The following is an 18,253-nucleotide window of genomic DNA, read 5'->3' as shown; positions in this document are numbered from 1 at the left end:
TATCACATAAGGGTATGCGCATAAGTGCTGTGGGGCTTTAAAGTGGGGTGAATATCAAGTACCTAAGGGGTACATATCTGAGTGCACAGGCATTGCAGTGGGGAAGGAGGGTAGATGAAATGGGAGCTTAGTCTCAGAAGGCCTCTTGGAGAGATGTGATCAATCATGTTTACTGAGGCTTACTGTGCACAGAGCACTGTACTAAGCACTTGGGAGATTACAATAGAACAGACACATTCCCTGCCCACAAGGTGATTTCACGAGGATTTTCTTTGGGCAGGTCACTTAACTTTTCCGTGCCTTGGTTTCCTCATCTGCAAATGAGGATAAAATATCTGTTCTCCCTCCCTCTTACATTGTGAGACCCATGTGGGACAGGACCAGTGTCCTATCTGTTAGAGTGTATCAACCCGCAAGTTTAGCACTTAGTAAGCACTTAACAAACACTACAATTAGACCAATCCTCTGAAGGCCTCAAGTTATTCTGGCATCAAGTTAGGTTCTCTGGGAAGAGCAACAACACTTCTTGACCTCCAGAGGATTCTACTGAGCTACTGCCTATAATGCTGTTTAGCGCCTCACTGAACATATATACTGCACCAATGCACTAAGAATCAATAGTATTTATTGAGCACCTCCTGCAGAGCCTAAGGGCACATTAAATAGTTGCTTAATGGCACGTAGAAGCTCATTTTTTATGTCTTGTTTTTAATGGCATTTGTTAGGTGCTTACTATGTACCAGGCACTGTACTAAGCACTGGGGTAGATACAAGCTCTTCAGGATGGAGATAGTCCCTGTCCCACACAGGGCTCACAGTCTTAATCCCCATTTTCTAGAGGAGGTAACTTAGGCACAGAGAAATTAAGTGACTTGCCTAAGGTCACACAGCAGACAAGTGGCGGAGCTGGAATTACAACTTCGGTCTTTCTGACTCCAGGGTCCATGCTCTATCCACTAGGACTCACTGCTCTGCAATATACTTGTTCTTTACTTTCATAAGCACATGGGGAATTGGGTTCACAGGTCTTTAGGTGCAGCCTGAATTCCTTTAAGCATTTTAATATTAATGGTTTTGAGTGATACTGGTTTACTTGTCTGATCACCCTTGGGTGACAGTTGAAGCGGTTGAGGTCCAACAGGACTCTCTCTTAAGGCTATGTCATTAACACAGCCAAAGCTGTTGCCTCATTGTACCCAGTGTTTCAGCCACTGCTTCAGATTTCTCCCAAATTATGAGTACTCCAACCAGTTTGCAGAAGGATGTGATGGGTGGATGTGGTTACAAGCTCCACGTTTATTTCTCTTCTAATCTCAGTGCCTCTCCACACTGAAGGCATCTTCCTACCATAAATGCAATTTTAAAACCATTTGTGGTAAAGCCAGTTTCTTAATGTACGGTGTGCGTGTGTTTATAGCATATATATGTAGATAAAACTACTTCAGGTGGAATAAAATGCTTAAGTGTCTTGTAGGGGGCATTGTCATTTGTATATGTTACTTTTTATCTTTACAAAGAAACATTCATTCAGTTCCTAACTGAATTTTAATGTGAGGGGAAAAAAAATAAAATCTGAAGATAACTGAAGAGGAAAAAAATAATATCTTTCACTACTACCTTCTTTTTTCCCTCTAAAAGTGAAGAACGTATAATTGGGAGCACAGTAAGGATATCAGTTTAGTTGACAAGAAGCGTGGTCTAGTGGATAGAGCACGGGCCTCGGAGCAATCCCAGCTCCTCCACTTGTCTGCTGGGTGACCCTGGGTAAGTCACTTAACTTCTCTGTGCCTCAGTTACCTCATCTGTAAAATGGGGATTAAGACTGTGAGCCCTATGTGAGACAGGGACGGTGTCCAATCAAATTATCTTGTATCTACCCCAGCATTTGGTACAGTTCCTTGTACAAAGTAAGCACTTAAATACCACAGTTATTGTTATTATTAGTCACAGTGACTTTGCCACTGATGTAAAAGAAATTAAAGCAAGACTCCTCTGGCCTTATTTTTTAAGAGCAGTGACATTGAATTCACGGAGGGTGGAAAAATGATTTCTTTTGTAGAAGTATGTAAAGAAAAAAGCAAAGAACATCCTATTTTAATAACTCAGCGAGTATTTTCAAAGTGAAAATACCTACTGCAGAAATGAAAGACTCTATTGAAACAAATGAAAGAATTGCCTCTGGTGGCAGAGAGAAAAGGATGTTCTGGGCATAGTAAGCAAGACCCCATCAGGATGCAAAAGGTCTTCCTCTTGAAAGTGAATATAGAGAAAATAGGTTCTGTTTCAGTGAGTGTTCATTAAGGCGAAAGAGGGAGAAACTCTTGTTTCTAATCTGCACCTGGATGAATGGATTCTCCTGTCAAGAACTCCAGATGAGTCACGGCCCTGGCACAAAGACTTCAGAATGGAATACCCGTGCTAAGGGATTCATTGAAGAGCTGGTAGTGTTTTGCACGTGGTGCCACTCCTGCCCACTTGATCCTGCCAGTTGTAATCCTGCTGGGCAGAAGGTGAACAAGCACCTCCACACTTACAGAGAGTGAGGTTCTGTGAATTACAGTAAAATAAAATAAATGATGGTATTTGTTAAGCACTTACTATGTGCCAAGCACTGTTCTAAGTGCTGGAATTGGTGAGAAGTGGGAACTCAGCATGAAGAACCAATATGGCCCGAGGAACAGGAACTAGAGAACGTACCTTCTTGGGATTCTTGAGAGCATGGTTTCTGGCTCCCACACACATTTGGAGACTGCCTCACCGACATGGCACAATTATCGCGCACTGAAGCAGGTGTTTTTCCCCATACACAAAATGAATGGAGAGTATTTTCTGTCCCATGGTATAATCTGTGACTGGAACTATCTATAACTATAAATGCAACAATAGTACAATACTTTTCCCCCACTGCATCATCTTTGCTTCAGTGAGAAAAATACTGTAAGATCAAGGGTACAAGTGAGACAAACTCTATGGCAGGATTAGCTAAACTACTGTAATAGGTGGATCTAATAGTAAGAACAATAACAACAATAATAATCACATTTTTCAGGGCTTAATCTGTGCCAACCACTGTATTAAGCACTGGGCTAGGTACAAGATAAAAAGGGTGGGCAGAGTCCCTGGCCCACTTGGGCCCCACAGTCTAAAGGAGAGGGAGAACAGGTATTTAATCCCCATTCTTGAGATGAGGAAATTGAGGCTCAGAGAAGTTGAGTGATTTGCCCAAGGATCCGCAAGTGCATAAACTGACAAAGCCTGATAGTCTACAGACCTGCATTTCATGTCTGAACAACAGGTTGATTGGAAAACAAAGAATTTCCCAAATTTCAATTTTCAGATTGTTTATATTGTTTTTCTAGGCCTCCAACACAACTATTTCTTCAGCAATAGTGTGATTTGAAACTGCATATGTAGTTACTACTACTACTACTACTTACTGCATATGTAGTCCATCCACTTATGGTAACTCCGCCTATGGAGTGAGAGGTAAGCTGGAGATACACATCTGTAGCAAGAGGAAATATGCAGCTCAGGGAGAGAGAGAGAAGAGGAGGAGGTCATGTATTGGGTCAGGGTGAGCCATTAAAAATCAGAGAAATTCTTTAGTGTTTCTTTTCAAAAGAAATAAGAATGTTAAAGGGAGCAATGGAAACGGAGAAAGTTCATACATGCTGCCACTCAAGTTTCATTTATCCGTTGCTTACTTGCCCTTTTATATCTTTTAATGTATTTAAAGTTAAATTACCTTAGCCTTCTAATGGGTGTTCTTGCTGAGCAGTGACAATGTAAGCTAATTTTCCCCATTAGAAAAACTATTATTTCTTTCTCCTGTTCCTCACCTTTGTTTGGAATGACTCTGGGATTTCTTCTGGATTGCTGGAAAATTAACCTTATAAAAATTTTTAAAGCCTGTAAATTTTATATTTATTAAGAGCAAATTAATTTTTGTTGAGTATATTTGAAGACAAAAAAAATCAAACTTTCTTAAAATCATTTACTTTAAGATATCAGGAAATGCTGACAATCAATCATTTACTGAGCTCTTACTGTGGTCAGAGCACTGTGCTATGCTTGGGAGAGTACAATACAACAAAGTTGGTAGACATATTCCCTGCGCAAAAGAATCTTACAGTCTTGAGTCAGATCTCCAATTTCCATCACAGAGATTAACAGATGACCAGTTATTTTTAACCACTGGAGGTTGGGTTTTGGCATGGGGGAAAACTATAGTGCCAGCAGTAGCAACTCTGTATCTGGGAGACACTCAGTGCTTTTCAAGACATCCCCACCCCTTCTAGTTTGGGGCAGGCTGGGCTTCAGTCCCACAAACCCTTCATCAATCTGACTCTTTGGTGTTAAAAATTTGGAGGTTGATTGGGTTGGGGCACTTTGGGGACATGACACCTCATTTAGCACACTGATTTTTAAAGTGTCCACAATCATATATCCACATAATCTTCCCCATAATCCACATACTCTATTTTACGTGTACATATTTACTATTCTATTTATTTTGCTAATCATCATCATCATCATCATCAATCATATTTATTGAGCGCTTACTATTTGCAGAGCACTGTACTAAGCGCTTGGGAAGTACAAATTGGCAACATATAGAGACAGTCCCTACCCAACAGTGGGCTCACAGTCTAAAAGGGGGAGACAGAGAACAAAACCAAACATACTAACAAAATAAAATAAATAGAATAGATATGTACTGATGTGCATATAGTTATAATTCTATTCATTCTAACAACTTTGACACCTGTCAACATGTTTTGTTTTGTTGTCTGTCTCCCCCTTCTAGACTGTGAGCCTATTGTTGGGTAGGGACCGTCTCTATATGTTGCCGACTTGTACTTCCCAAGCACATAGTACAGTGCTTGGCACACAGTAAGCACTCAATAAATACATCTGAATGATTGAATAATCTTGTCAAGTCTCAGGTGATCATCACCTCTGGCTTGATCCAGACTGGAAGCTAAAGACTTTTATCACTATAAGTCCATGTGTTATGCAAAGAATCTTCCCGGGGTTACAGACAAAGGACATCTGGGGAGAGAGTGGAACTCTGGAAATTTCCTGGCTTTAGATGCCTGTAAGCAAACTAAGTGGCACTGCATGATCTCAGGAACACTTGTTTTGTTGTCTGTCTTCCCCTTCTAGACTGTGAGCCCGTTGTTGGGTAGGGACCGTCTCCACATGTTGCCAACTTGTACTTCCCAAGTGCTTAGTACAGTGCTCTGCACACAGTAAGCGCTCAATAAATATGATTGAATGAATGAATGAATTAATGTGTCTCCAAACCGGGCAACCCTCTCTCTCTCCCTCCTAGGTCTTTTCCAACCACTTTACCCAAAGTGACTACCACCTCCATGGGACTCATCCCCCTCACCTGCCTCTCTCTCCCTCAGTGGACAGCAGGGAGACCCTTAGGGGTGGCCCACATCCATAGCCAGGTCTGTACAGATCCACTGCTCTGGGCAACCATCAGTCTTTTTCTCCCTACCCCTTTCCAAATGAATGACCCTGCTGCTCAAAGAGGCAGCAAAAAGCAAGGGAGATGACTGATGTAACGACTTGACACCTGTCCACATGTTTTGTTTTGTTGTCTGTCTCCCCCTTCTAGCCTGTGAGCCCGTTGTTGGGTAGGGACCGTCTCTATACGTTGCCGACTTGTACTTCCCAAACGGTTAGTACAGTGTTCTGCACACAGTGAGCACTCAATAAATACGACTGAATGAATGAATGAATGGAATGGTGAGGGCTGAGATTTCTTTTTCATTATAAGGCACTGAGACTATAAAATGTGTCTTCCAAAATGCACCTAAGGGTAGGGGTTTGCTTCTTAAAAATTACCCTGGCCTTGCTACACCAGGAAGCCCGAGCAGAGATCCTCTATCACAGTGGTTTTACATATCAACCACACCACTGTCAACAGTCATATGAGTGTCATCAGTCATTTGAGACTGGGCTACCAGGTGTTCTGCATTTTTTTAGAAGATAAATGACAGGAATGATCTTTCTGAGATGAATATCATCATGGGTCATCCTATGTGTGACTTTCTTCAAAAGGCAAAGAGTGATGTAAAGATTTATTGTTAGACTAAATTGAACCGTGTTGTGTAACTGAGGGCTTGCAAAATCATGTCAGATTTTGAGTTGCAAAATATAAACTAGACTAAGATTTAGTATTACTGACACAGAAGCATATCCATGCCATTACACTTTCTCGGCTACTGGCACTAGAACTGGTGCCTGTTTGAAAAAGAGATGCCTAAGACATGGAAGTGGAAACACTTTAACAGTAGTAGTAGTAGTAGTAATAGTATTCAGAGCACTGGGAAAAAATACTTAGGTGGGAATTAGAAATGGACACTGTCCCTTGAGAGATCTGGAATCTGTGGACTAGTCAGTTGACCACAAGCTGGGAAGTCCCAGTTTTGCCAGCTGTCTTAAACAACTTTTTAAAAATTATACAAGCATTCCAGCTCTAACAAAATGACAGTACTTGGGGGAAAATGAACTAATTAATCAATGTTTTTACTTTGCTTTAGAATGCTTAATCTTCTCAGGATGTGGCTAGCCAGAACAACTTTACTTTCAAATGGAATCCAGAAGCACTGAGAAGGCTCAGCTCCTGGCTCAAGCCACCTTTAATTTTAGATACACAAACTCCTCTTCTCTGATCATAACTGAAGAGCAGCAGAGAGAGACAGGTTGCAGAAAGCAAAGATGAAAACAAAAAACACAAAAACAATCACCAGGCTTTGGCTCATCAAAGGATATGGCTTTAAAATGGCCTTGAAAGTCTGGGAGCTCTGGGAATAGATACTTTACTGGATCTTTGTAGTGTGTTCCACATCCAAGAACAATAAAAATGAACTTTTCCCTTAGGAAATGAACCAGTTGTTTAAGTTCAGAGAGCCAAAAATCGTAGTCTTTGAGACAAACTCTCTGGATTCCCAAAAAACTCCCTGGAATTTCTACTGATTACTGCAATAAACTTAAGTAAACATCAATTCAAATACAGAAGCATAGAGTAACCCACACACTATCAGATAGCTATAAAGTGTAAATGAACCCTCAGTTCTACTAAGCAAGGCTATGCTTCTCTCAAAGTATTCTATAAACAGAAAGTGTAATGCAAACACATTTTTGTTTCCCCTCTATGTGACATAATAAATTAGTGAATTTGATGACTCAAATCATTTATTCCTATGACCCCTCAACGTGGCTCAGTGGAAAGAGCATGGGGTTGGGAGTCAGAAGTCACGGGTTCTAACACCGGCTCCGCCACTTATCAGCTGTGTGACTTTGGGCAAGACACTTAACTTCTCTGTGCCTCAGTTACCTCAGCTGTAAAATGGGGATTAAAACTGTGAGCCCCATGTGGAACAACCTGATCACCTTGTGCTTAGAACAGTGCTGTGCATGTAGTAAGTGCTTAACATAGTAAGTGCTTAACCATCATTATTATTATTCTAAAATGTTGGAATTTACTTGAGCTGTTAAAACCATCCCAACTACATGTGAAGTGGATTGGAGATTCTGTTCTTTTTTTCCTTGTCTTCTACACTAACATATAAAACCTCAATGTTTCAAGACACACTGAGATATTCTTCAAAAGCTGTTCGTTTGTAATACCCTATTACAAGCTGGAAGAAGCATTTTGTCTACTATTATTTGGCCAGTATTGATTGTTTTTCTTCCATGAATCTCCACTGGCAGGTGGAATTAAAGGTGTGTTTTTTAGTAACCTCCTTGTTTGTGCCCCAGAATCATTTATAATGTCCATGTAGCTTGGAAAAGCGTTTATCACTTGCTTTTGAATTTATGTAGTTACTACTGGAGTGGTTTTCAAGATATTTGCAGTCCTGCAAAATATTTTCTTTATCTGTAAAATTGTTTATTTCTCTTTTTAAGATTATTTACTCCAGCAATTAATGGTATTTATCGAACACTTACTGAAGTACTAAGTATTAAGCGCTTAGAGGAGTACACTAAAGAAGTGCTCTCAAAGAGTTTACATTCTAGCAGGGAAGAGATAATACACTCAAATAATAATCTCAATCAGATAGCATTAGTTGGGGTTCATTTTGGATAAAAATCCATTTTCCAATTCCCTGAAAAGGATATAGCCAACGAGAAGAGCAAGTAACAGCAAGTGCTGTGGGACTAGAAATCAAGACTGAGTTCTTTTGACCACCGGGGTATCTCTATGAGGAAAAGAGGACTGGTAAAAAATGGTGTGAGCTACTAAATTTGGATCCTTGCGGGAATCCCCTGATAGTAGTTTACTTTTATAGCTCTTTCTCAATAGTGCCATTGGAAATTTAATGCTATTTCTTACAATGGTCGCACCCTTTGATTTGCAGTTTATACAAAAACACCTCCACTCTCACTTCTCCCTTCCCACCGTTGAAGTAGTTTCAAACTACTCAGGGACTAAAGCCCATTTCCACTGCTTTTTGTTCTCTATTTGGCATTGCATAGTGACCTATAAGCCCAAGGTGCCTTTATGCTACGTAGGCAGTAAAAGATAACGTTTTTAAAAGTATGTGCACACACATCCATAAAATGCATTTCATAATATTTTATTATCAGTACCTATTTACACTGCTATTTGATCCTATAACTATGCTGTGTTTTTCATCATGGTTTAATATATTCATATTGTTTGGATCAAGTTGTTGGATCGGAACATATTAATGTACTTTACATTATTTCTTATGGGAAACTGCTTTGTTAGCCTCTTTTGCTTTACACTCTATTTTTATGGAACCAATTATGAGCGCTAACTGGGAATCCCTGTATTTACAAGGCCATTTCAATTGCTACGGGCACTCAAATTTATATGGAGCACAGGCTGTAATAACTGCAGCAGGAGTTCACGCTTTCTTAACACAATCCTAACAGAGTGTCAGCCACGTTCCATAATCATGAAGGTCTCGTTCAAAAACGGAATGGTTTATATTAAATGGACGTGACAAAGGATGAGCAGAATTCTTTGGGAATATAGTCCAAAAGAAGATGATGGACAAGTCCTAGATTGCAAAGACAAAAGTCCCACAATCCATGGCAAGGCACATAAAGTCACCCTTTCTCCTTTATCTGTCCTTTTCATTCTGCTTTCTTTTTTCCCTCCAATCCACAGTCTCTCACACTTGCTGTGGCAGGGGAGGGGGCTGAAGGCACTGCAGGATATCATGATGTCACAATGCTTCAGAACTGCAGGGCAGTGAGCCTGGTTTGAAGAAATTGCTTTTTGGTGGCTTTGTAGTCTAACAAATGCATCTATCCAGCTTTCAGGGAATTTAGGCAGGTTAGGGGAATAAGAATACATATAAATGTTAGATATCGTACAGAAACCAACACTGAATATACTGTGGTATCTTAGTATAGGTCTTTGGACCAAGCAATATGCCAGGTGGTTAGTAACAGTCTATAATAATAATAATAATGATGATGGCATTTGTTAAGTGCTTACTATGTGTGAAGCACTGTTCTAAGTACTGGGGGGGGGGGAATACAAGGTGATCAGGTTGTCCCACGTGGGGCTCACAGTCTTAGTCCCCATTTTACAGATGAGGTAACTGAGGCTCAGAGAAGTTAAGTGACTTGCCCAAAGTCACACAGCAGACAAGTGGCAGAGTCGGGATTAGAACTCATGACCTCTGGACTCCCAAGCCCGGGCACTTTCCACTGAGCCACACTGCTTCTCTAACCTCTATATTGTGAGGTTGATTTTGATTGAATGTGAGAATTTTTCACTGTGACCAACTTGACTTTATTAACTTAAATGTAAAACATGCAACCAGAATTTTATTTTCAATTTAGTGTACTGATTAATTTCCTTAACTTTTCTGCCAATAGCTTTATGCTTTTTTAAGTGGAAGGCTCCAGAATGGAGGGGACTCATATCACTGATTGATGGATCAAAAATGATGAATACTGACCCCTGTCAATTTTGGCTAGCCACTCACTGTGTGAATTCCTAACCACCCAGTCTCCTTTACTAGTTCATATTCCCAAACCGAAAATTATTCAAGTTGGCAAAAATCAAGAAATAATTGAGGAGTTCCTGTGCAGAAAATGTGCAGTACCCAGGTAAACATTAAATTTGGGGAATCGGAAGCAACAGGAACTTTTAAAAATATGTGCAAGGACCAAAACAAAAACTTTATGTATGATTATGCTAAACCTCTAGTAAAAGAAAATGGCAACCATACAAGACTATCACAATCAAGAGTTGATTCAAGCATAATGTTTCAATCTATTTAGGAATGACGAAAGGAATTTCCCACAAGAAAGATTCTATAGTATATATCTCAAAACTTTCCCACCTCTTGAAGAAAAAACACACACAATGTACATCATGACCACTGGACCGAAAGACAACCAAAAGCATTCAAGAGGGGGAGGAGAATAGGTGGCGGAAAACCATAACAAACACAATTACAATTTTATTTAGCCTGTGCATTCACACATTTTCTGTTCCCTCCATTTTAGAACAGAAATTCAGCCTAAAACAGTGGTTTTAACAATGCTATGAACAGTAGTAGCTTTACTTTTCAAGCACTTCAACCCAAGCCTTTTATCTAAAGGACATTTTAGCCTATGACTTGAAATTCTATTTGCAAAACATGTTGAGTGATAGTCATGCCTATAGGCAACCAGAAGACAGATGCCTTATCTTTGGATATAAAAATTCCCTAACTTTCTCAACTAATGAATGAGCTTCTTAATCACAGTATTCAGAGTCAGGCACATGCACACACTCACACAAAAATACACATACGCACACGCGTGCAAGCACACACAAAAATTCATCACGATAGTGATTTTTTTAATGCAGCTGGCGAACCATTGGCGTTGAAGTGAATATGGTAAAAATTTAAATTTATTCACTGCAACAAACCAATACAAAAGGACTTTTTTCACCTTGAAAGAAGTAGAAAAGAATATTTATACTCGGAAAACCTCCTGAATATCAAAGTTAAGTACTATAATTGATTGCTTCCAGAATTCATGACTGAAGAGAAATTCTCCTGACTGCCTTAAAAGGAAACCACGTTAATGACCCTATTTCTAGTCTTAAATCCAACCATGCTATATGGATTTTGTGTAGCAGTCTCAGTAAGGAAAATTTTTCTTGAAAAGATTAGGCTTCTAATTGACTCTTTGTGCCCAACATACTTGAGGCATGCAATTAGGGTATCAGTTTGGGGCACTGGAATAAAAAGTTCTTAAAAAATCTTGGACACACAGAAAAAATGCAACTCTATATAGCTGTGCTTACCCCTGATGCAGTTCTGACTTGTATCTTTCCATGGGAGACACTGTAGTTCAGGTTTTGAAATGTTTTCAAGATGAAGATTCAACAGCACTGTCCACCATTATCCTTTCCCAGGGTTCCAGCAAAGCAGAGGCAATCTGATTTAACAAAAAAATCCAAGAAGCTTCAAGAGGATTCTCAAAATCCTCTCTGATTGAAAATGATCCTCATTCCCTTTGGGGGCACTCATTAATGTCTAGCACTCATTGTGCTAAAAGTAGCCTTCAGATGTGGTCTCGCTGTTGGGGACCGTCTCTATATGTTGCCAACTTGTACTTCCCAAGCACTTAGTACAGTGCTCTGCACACAGTAAGCACTCAATAAATACAACTGAATGAATGAATGAGGTGACTTCCCATGTACAAGAGACCTCCTTAAAAGGAACATGTACTGAGAAAACAATGAATATTCCTCTGGACAAAATCTAGTTTGGGGAGTACTATATCCCCACAATCAAAAGTCCATCTGAGGTCAGAATCGGTCAGGACTTTGGAAAGCGGCTTTGCCAACTGATACAAATTCTGCTCCGCCTGAGAGAGTAATCATAAAAGCATAGTTTAGGTGAGCCCTCTACAATTTTACATTCTGCCTCCTAGACAAATCCACACTGATGGATCTCTCCAGTTCTCCTATTAGATGGGGACTGCATTTTTGCAAAACCCTCACATTACAGGAAAACTCACATGCCAGTTCTCACCCATTCCCATGTTGTGTATAGGCACACAAGCTGTTCCCTCCAACCCCAATATGCAGCATACAAACATGCCTGAATTAGTGGTCAATAGCTCGCTAATTCCCTAACAATGTTCTCATAAAATGCATAGAAAAGACAAGGGATGACAGAACTGGTGGTGCTTACTCTCTAAACAGCCCTTGAAAAGGTCATTCAACCTCCCTCAGAGTTCAGTAGCGAACACTTTACTCTTCATCCAAACACCAAGCCCTGTTCAGAAGAGTGTCTAAATTTCCAGGATGTATTTTGTGAGTGGAAAGCAACCACTGAGGTATCTAAGGGCAAGTTAGGTAAGATTTCTCTAAATTTACCAAGCGTCTTCACTTCACTTTCATAAACAATAGATGATTCCCTGTGCCCCTACCTAAGTATGGGAGTTTGGAGACAGCAGGCTTCCTAGTAGAGTTCAACATCCATTGAACCATATTTAATTTGAGCATCTGGGCTTTTCTTCCCCTTCACAAGTTTATCCAACCTATTTTGCTTAACTACATTAGGTCCGTACCCTACCTGCCCAGCTCTGTATTTCTGTGGCCATGGTCTCCCAGTATTTGTTTCACCTTTTGAAATGGATCCTGTAACCCCATAACTCATTTGAAATCGATTGATGTTTCCGATTTAATGGGAAGAGATAGCTAGTCTTAGAAAAAAGTTAGAATCTACCTTAATAATCGAGACACTACTATGCTCACATATCTGTCATTAATAGACACAATCGAGATTCAAATGGCTGATCTGATTTACATGACAGCTCATTTTTCTATTCTAGAGTCTATTTTAATTAAAGCTTAATTAATCATTGTAATGTTACAAAGAACCTATCGTTACTGTGAGGCTCTATCTTCAATGCTTGTTGAATCTTTAAAAGTCAACTTTTCTGGTTGAAATATTTACTCCACTGGCTAACATTTTCACACTTTTTCAAACACTATGTCTGACCAAACGCGCTCATGACATTGTGATAAGGATGGGGACTTTGATATTCCCATCCCCATCACCCTCAGATGGTGAAAGTGTGAAGATGGACTCCGCCCTTTTCAGGGTCAGGTTGGACAAAGCAATGACTTTGTCCTAGAGTTCTGCCAGCCTCCCCTTCCTACCCCCTAACCTTGACCATTCCCAGATTCCTCCTTACAGTGCACAAATCTCAGGAAGCTGGAGAATCCACTCAGACCTTGCCCACCGCCCAGGACCAGCATTCTGCTCCTTGCTATATACTTTGATGATCATTCTATTGATTAGACAACTGGAACAAACATTTGCAATTACAAGGGGAATCGTACTGCTTTACAATGATCCCTAGTATCCCTATTAATAAAATTAGGCCTGGAAGAAACAAAACGCTTGGGGCTGTCAAGAAAAAGCAAACATCTCCAAAACATTTTCTTCAGAAAAAATGTACTTTGGCAAATCTCCTTAATATATGTTTCTATGGTAATATTTTAAGGGGGGAGGGTAGTTGGGAAACATCAAGGCAACTAATAAGAAAAAGGAGTTTAATGTGAGAAGAACTCTCAATAAGAAATGGTAAATTCCATCCCTTCCAAGGCGCTTTCCCCAATTAATTTTCTTCTCCTCTGATCATAACCTCCAAACTACCATCTCAACATTTATGCATTCCCAGCTACCCAGAGCCCTTATGTATGTATTGATTTGTATACCCTGCTATTCACTTATCTATCATTCTATTCATTCCTTATCTTCCCTCCCAAGTAACTTTCCCATCTCAACACCCTCTTCCCTGTCTCAAAAACCTAGAACTTTGCCATTACCCTTGCCTCTCCTATCTTTCAATTTTTATATTGACTACTGCTAAATCTTACCACATCTTTCTGGTTTCTATATGTTCTCTCTATTCAATGGCCACCACACTGGCCAAAGCATTTGCCATATCCTGGTGAGACCACTGCCCAGTGGATACAGCACAAACCAAGGAATCAAAAGGACTGGGTTTCTAATCCTTGCTCTGCCACTTGTCTGCTATGTGACTTTAGGCAAGTCATTTAACTTCTCTGTGCCTCAGTTACCTCATCTGTAAAATGAGGATTTAGATTAAGATTGTGAACCCCATATGGGACAGGGACTGTATCCAACCCTGTATCTCCCCAGCCCACAATATAATGCCTGGCACACAGTAAGCGCTTAAACACCACAGTTATTATTAGAATTATTATTATTATCTTTATTTTCCCTGTTTCCATTTGCTTTACTTCCTGAGTAATTTTTCTAAATCATTTTTCTGTACATGTTTTTCCACTTTTGTGGGCAGGGAATGTGTCTACCTACTATGTTATACTGTACTCCCTCAAGCACTTAATACAGTGCTCTGTACATACTAAGTGCTCAATAAATAGGACTGATTGATTGGCTCTAAGGCAATCTATCAGTTCCCTCCCTCTTATCAGTTCTCTTCTTTCACCAAAATCCACTTTGCCTCCTTCATTCCTCCCTAGCCAACCACCTCACCTTGCTTCATTCTCCAGTTTCCCGCCTCCAAACCTTTGCTCATACTCTTCAGCCCTCCTGGAACTCCCTCCCCCTTCAAATCCTCTAGCTTTCCCCATCTGCTCAGCCCTCTTGAAAACCTACCTTCTCTAGGAAACATTTTGTGATTAAGATCACCTTTCTGAAATTTAATCTACCCAACAGTTATCTTACACTTATGGTTCACACCTTAGCACATATGCATATTCTTGACTTAGATGAAGTTATACTTATTGATTCATCCTTCCCCTCTTCGCTATCATCAGTCATACACTTTGTGAATGACTTGTGTATGTCAGTCTCTGCTTCTGGATGGTAGGGTCTGTGTCTCTTTCTCCACCACTGTAATCTCCACAGGCACTACTGACTGATTGTCAAGGTCCAAATCTTGTAAGGGCCAATTCTAGAGTGATTTATTAGAATACATGTTACTCTGCTTTTCCTAAGATTTAATATCTAATGGACAAGCATTGTTAAATCAGCTCAAATAATCACCAGTCCAACCACTGCTCAGACTAATCCCTGACACCTATTGTTCCTGGCTCTTTATGGAGCCCCTAGATTAATAACAGACTGCTGTATAGCCTCGGGCACCTCAGACACCATCAAAATTAGATAAGGACTTTGATATTCAAGGACTCTCTCACCTCCTCTGAACTTGCCCCAGGAACCTGAATTTCGACATTCCCGAACATCAAGCAAAATATCTAATTGTGAATGAACATTTTGGATTTTGGCATCTCCAAATTTTATACTCCCACACCCAGTTGCCACTCTGAAAGGCTGGGGACCATCTCCAGAGTACCAGCTAAAGGGTAAAGTTTAAAGGAGGGAAACAAAGTCACCAAAATTCCTAGGCAGCAATTGGGTGGACTCCTGTCCATTCTGAGACACCCCCACATATGCAAGTAGAAGGGACAAGTACTCCACAAATTGTTTCCACTTGCTCTTAGGTTTGCTCCACACCAATACTAGCCAAACCAATGTTGCAGATTTTGAAAATCTCATGGGAAAAACAGGCTTATTTTCACTTTGTTTTTACTCAGAAAAGTATTTCACGTAACTATGTATAATTCTTCCTAATTGAAAGAGTTTTTTGTTTTCTTTTTTTACAGGCTGTGTCTCAGGGAGGATATTAGCTCATCCAATACTGTTTACATTAGTGTAAAGGCTAAATTCTATGCTTCAGCCTAAAATTAAAACAGTACACTGAATTTAACAATAAAGACAAGGAGTAATTTGCTGGGGCAAGCCACTAAAGCAAATAACATAAACAAGTTCAGCAGCAAATTCAATACATTTCAGAGCAAAGAGAATAAAGGAGGAAAGTGGGCTGAAGTCTGCCAGAATTGTGGCTCAATGATATGATGAGCTATCACCCACAAGAATATTAACATGTCATAGGTCAAGTTGGAGGGCATGTTAACTTCTATGTTGCTTTATAAAGGCCGTGTTTCAGGCCATTTGCTTTTGGCTCCTTTTCCTTTATTTTAGTTTACTGTTTCATTAACAGAAGCCACAAAATGTATACAGTTCAGTGACAGCCTCCTACAGATTTTTTTCACCATCCAGGTTGTCAGGATAGCAAAGTTCTTTATCATTTGTTTTAGCACAATATTAGACAGTTCCATTTAACCAGTTAATCAGCCTTGCAGAAAGATGACAAAGTATCTATACCCAAACGTTTTTCAGCATCCCATCTGATAAACAATGTCATCTCCAACCTCCTCTCCTCATCTCTGCCCACCACATCACTTGCCAGCAACATTCATTGTTCACAAGAAATAATTTCCACAAGAAAATGAAACAGAAGGGAATAGAATGTAGCTGTAGGAAAGAAAAGATTAAAAATAAAACCATCCAAAGTATGCTGCTAGCAGGTAGGCTGCATTTCACTGCAGTGGGAAGGGATAAGATAGGGAGAGTAAAAGAATGAGAAAAAAAAGGAAGAGGAGGAGGAAAGAGAGAGAGAGAGCACACACCTTGGCTGAAACAATATGGTGTCAAGCCAAGTTAAAAGGAGCCAGAACGGAATTATAAAAAATGAGCTGACCCAGCTTAATTTCTTATGAACCTTGGGCATTCCAGGTAACTGCTAATTTTTATGAAAATAATTATTTTTCAGTACTCTTAAAACTCTCACAAAATTGATAGTGAAATCGTATCAGTAGTTACATAATCAACACTGCACAACAAACATGAATACCATACATTGTAACATACCGTATTCTGACATTTTTCACTTTTGGAAACACACCAAGCATTTGCTAAGGGCATCTGTTCATCTGAGGGTTTTTTTTGGTTTTGTTTTGTTTTTTTTTATGGTATCTGTTAAGCACTTTATTATGTGTTGGGCACTGTCCTAAACTCTGGGGTAGATTACAAGCCAATCAAGTTGGAAACAGTCCATGTCCCCCATAGACCTCACAGTCTTAATCCCCATTTTACAGATGGGGTAACTGACAGAAAAGTTAACTGACTTGCCTAAAATCACACAGCAGATGAGTGGCAAGCACTGTCCTGTGAATATTTTTCCCTTGTTCTCCAAAAACCCTTCTTCCAAAGCTCTGAATCTAATCCTTCCAAATTGTTCAAACCATTTCCCCAGAGAAATGAAAAAAAAAAATCATCTCTGGATGTCTGCTTTGTCGTTTTTTTTCCTTTCTTCTGTCATTTACCAAAGTACAGCTATCTTCTGAAATAGGGAGTGTTCACAAGAATGACTAGTAAATAATCTATCAGACTGTAAATTCCTCATCTAAGCTACCTATTCACTTCCCAGAACACCCAATTTAAACAATACATTTCTTTGAAGTACTCAAAAGCCTTTCATATTTGCAGTACTATGCAATGCTTTTCTTCCCACGATCTCTGAAAGCTGGAAAGGACAAATAGCATTATTGCTGTGAATTCGTTTGGGAAACTGAGGTACAGAAAGATGAAGTGACTGGCCCTGAAACGTATGGCTCAATCAGTGGAAAATCTAGGACTATAATTTTGGTCTCTGTACACAGCACGGTGCATTTTGGGTGATCCCTCTAGTTAACGCTACCCACTCATTGCATACTCAATAAATATTTATTAAGGAAGATGATGGTGACCTAAAATACCTACAAAATATCTAAATTTATTTTCTAGCTCATCTTCAGAGCAGGGAGATTTTTACTTTTTTCCATCACAGCACTAAACATGTCATCAAGATCAAGTCAGACATAAAATTCTTCAAGGCTGGAGCACAAATTTCTACTAGCACATGCAATCTCAACACATTCACCATCTTATTGTTGAAGACAGCCACATCGTCCTATATATCATCTGTCCTCTCATATACAAAATTTGAGCTTTCAGAGACAGGGCATCTAAATTCTGAAACTCATTTCCCTATTCACTGTCATAATCATGGGGATTGAAACAGCTGAAGCATTGATTCTCTCAAGAATTAGCAGGTCATACCCTTTCCATGCAAAAAAAAGTAAAGCAGGTAACTAGCATGAAAGTAAAATACAAAAGTGGAAGCTTGAAGATAAAAATAATACAAAGGTCACTACCCCATATCATCTTTAAGTTAAAAAACAACACAATAATCCCGGCTCTGCCGCTTGTCAACTGTGTGACTTTGGGCAAGTCACTTAACTTCTCTGTGCCTCTGTTTCCTCATCTGGAAAATGGGGATTAAGATTGTGAGCCCCACATGGGAC

The 18,253-nt window shown here is 39.7% G+C and overlaps 1 protein-coding gene across 3 annotated transcripts in view; it reads right to left on the bottom strand.

The window, feature by feature from the left end:
• Positions 1–18,253, bottom strand: part of CSRNP3 (cysteine and serine rich nuclear protein 3) — a 132,649-nt gene that overhangs the window by 75,386 nt on the left and 39,010 nt on the right. Inside the window, exon 1 of one of the 3 annotated variants that reach the window (XM_038751807.1) lies at positions 11,303–11,397. The exons of the other annotated variants lie outside the window; for them this stretch is intronic. The gene's annotated coding sequence lies outside the window, so the exon portion shown is untranslated. Of the gene's footprint in view, positions 1–11,302; positions 11,398–18,253 lie in introns of those variants that run through there. 3 annotated transcript variants of the gene reach the window in all.

This window comes from Tachyglossus aculeatus, chromosome 9 (genome assembly GCF_015852505.1).
Source record: "Tachyglossus aculeatus isolate mTacAcu1 chromosome 9, mTacAcu1.pri, whole genome shotgun sequence".
In the NCBI taxonomy this organism is placed as follows: Eukaryota; Metazoa; Chordata; class Mammalia; order Monotremata; family Tachyglossidae; genus Tachyglossus; species Tachyglossus aculeatus.
The sequence above is the reverse complement of the archived record's forward strand: the minus strand, read 5'-3'. Positions and strand labels throughout refer to the sequence as shown.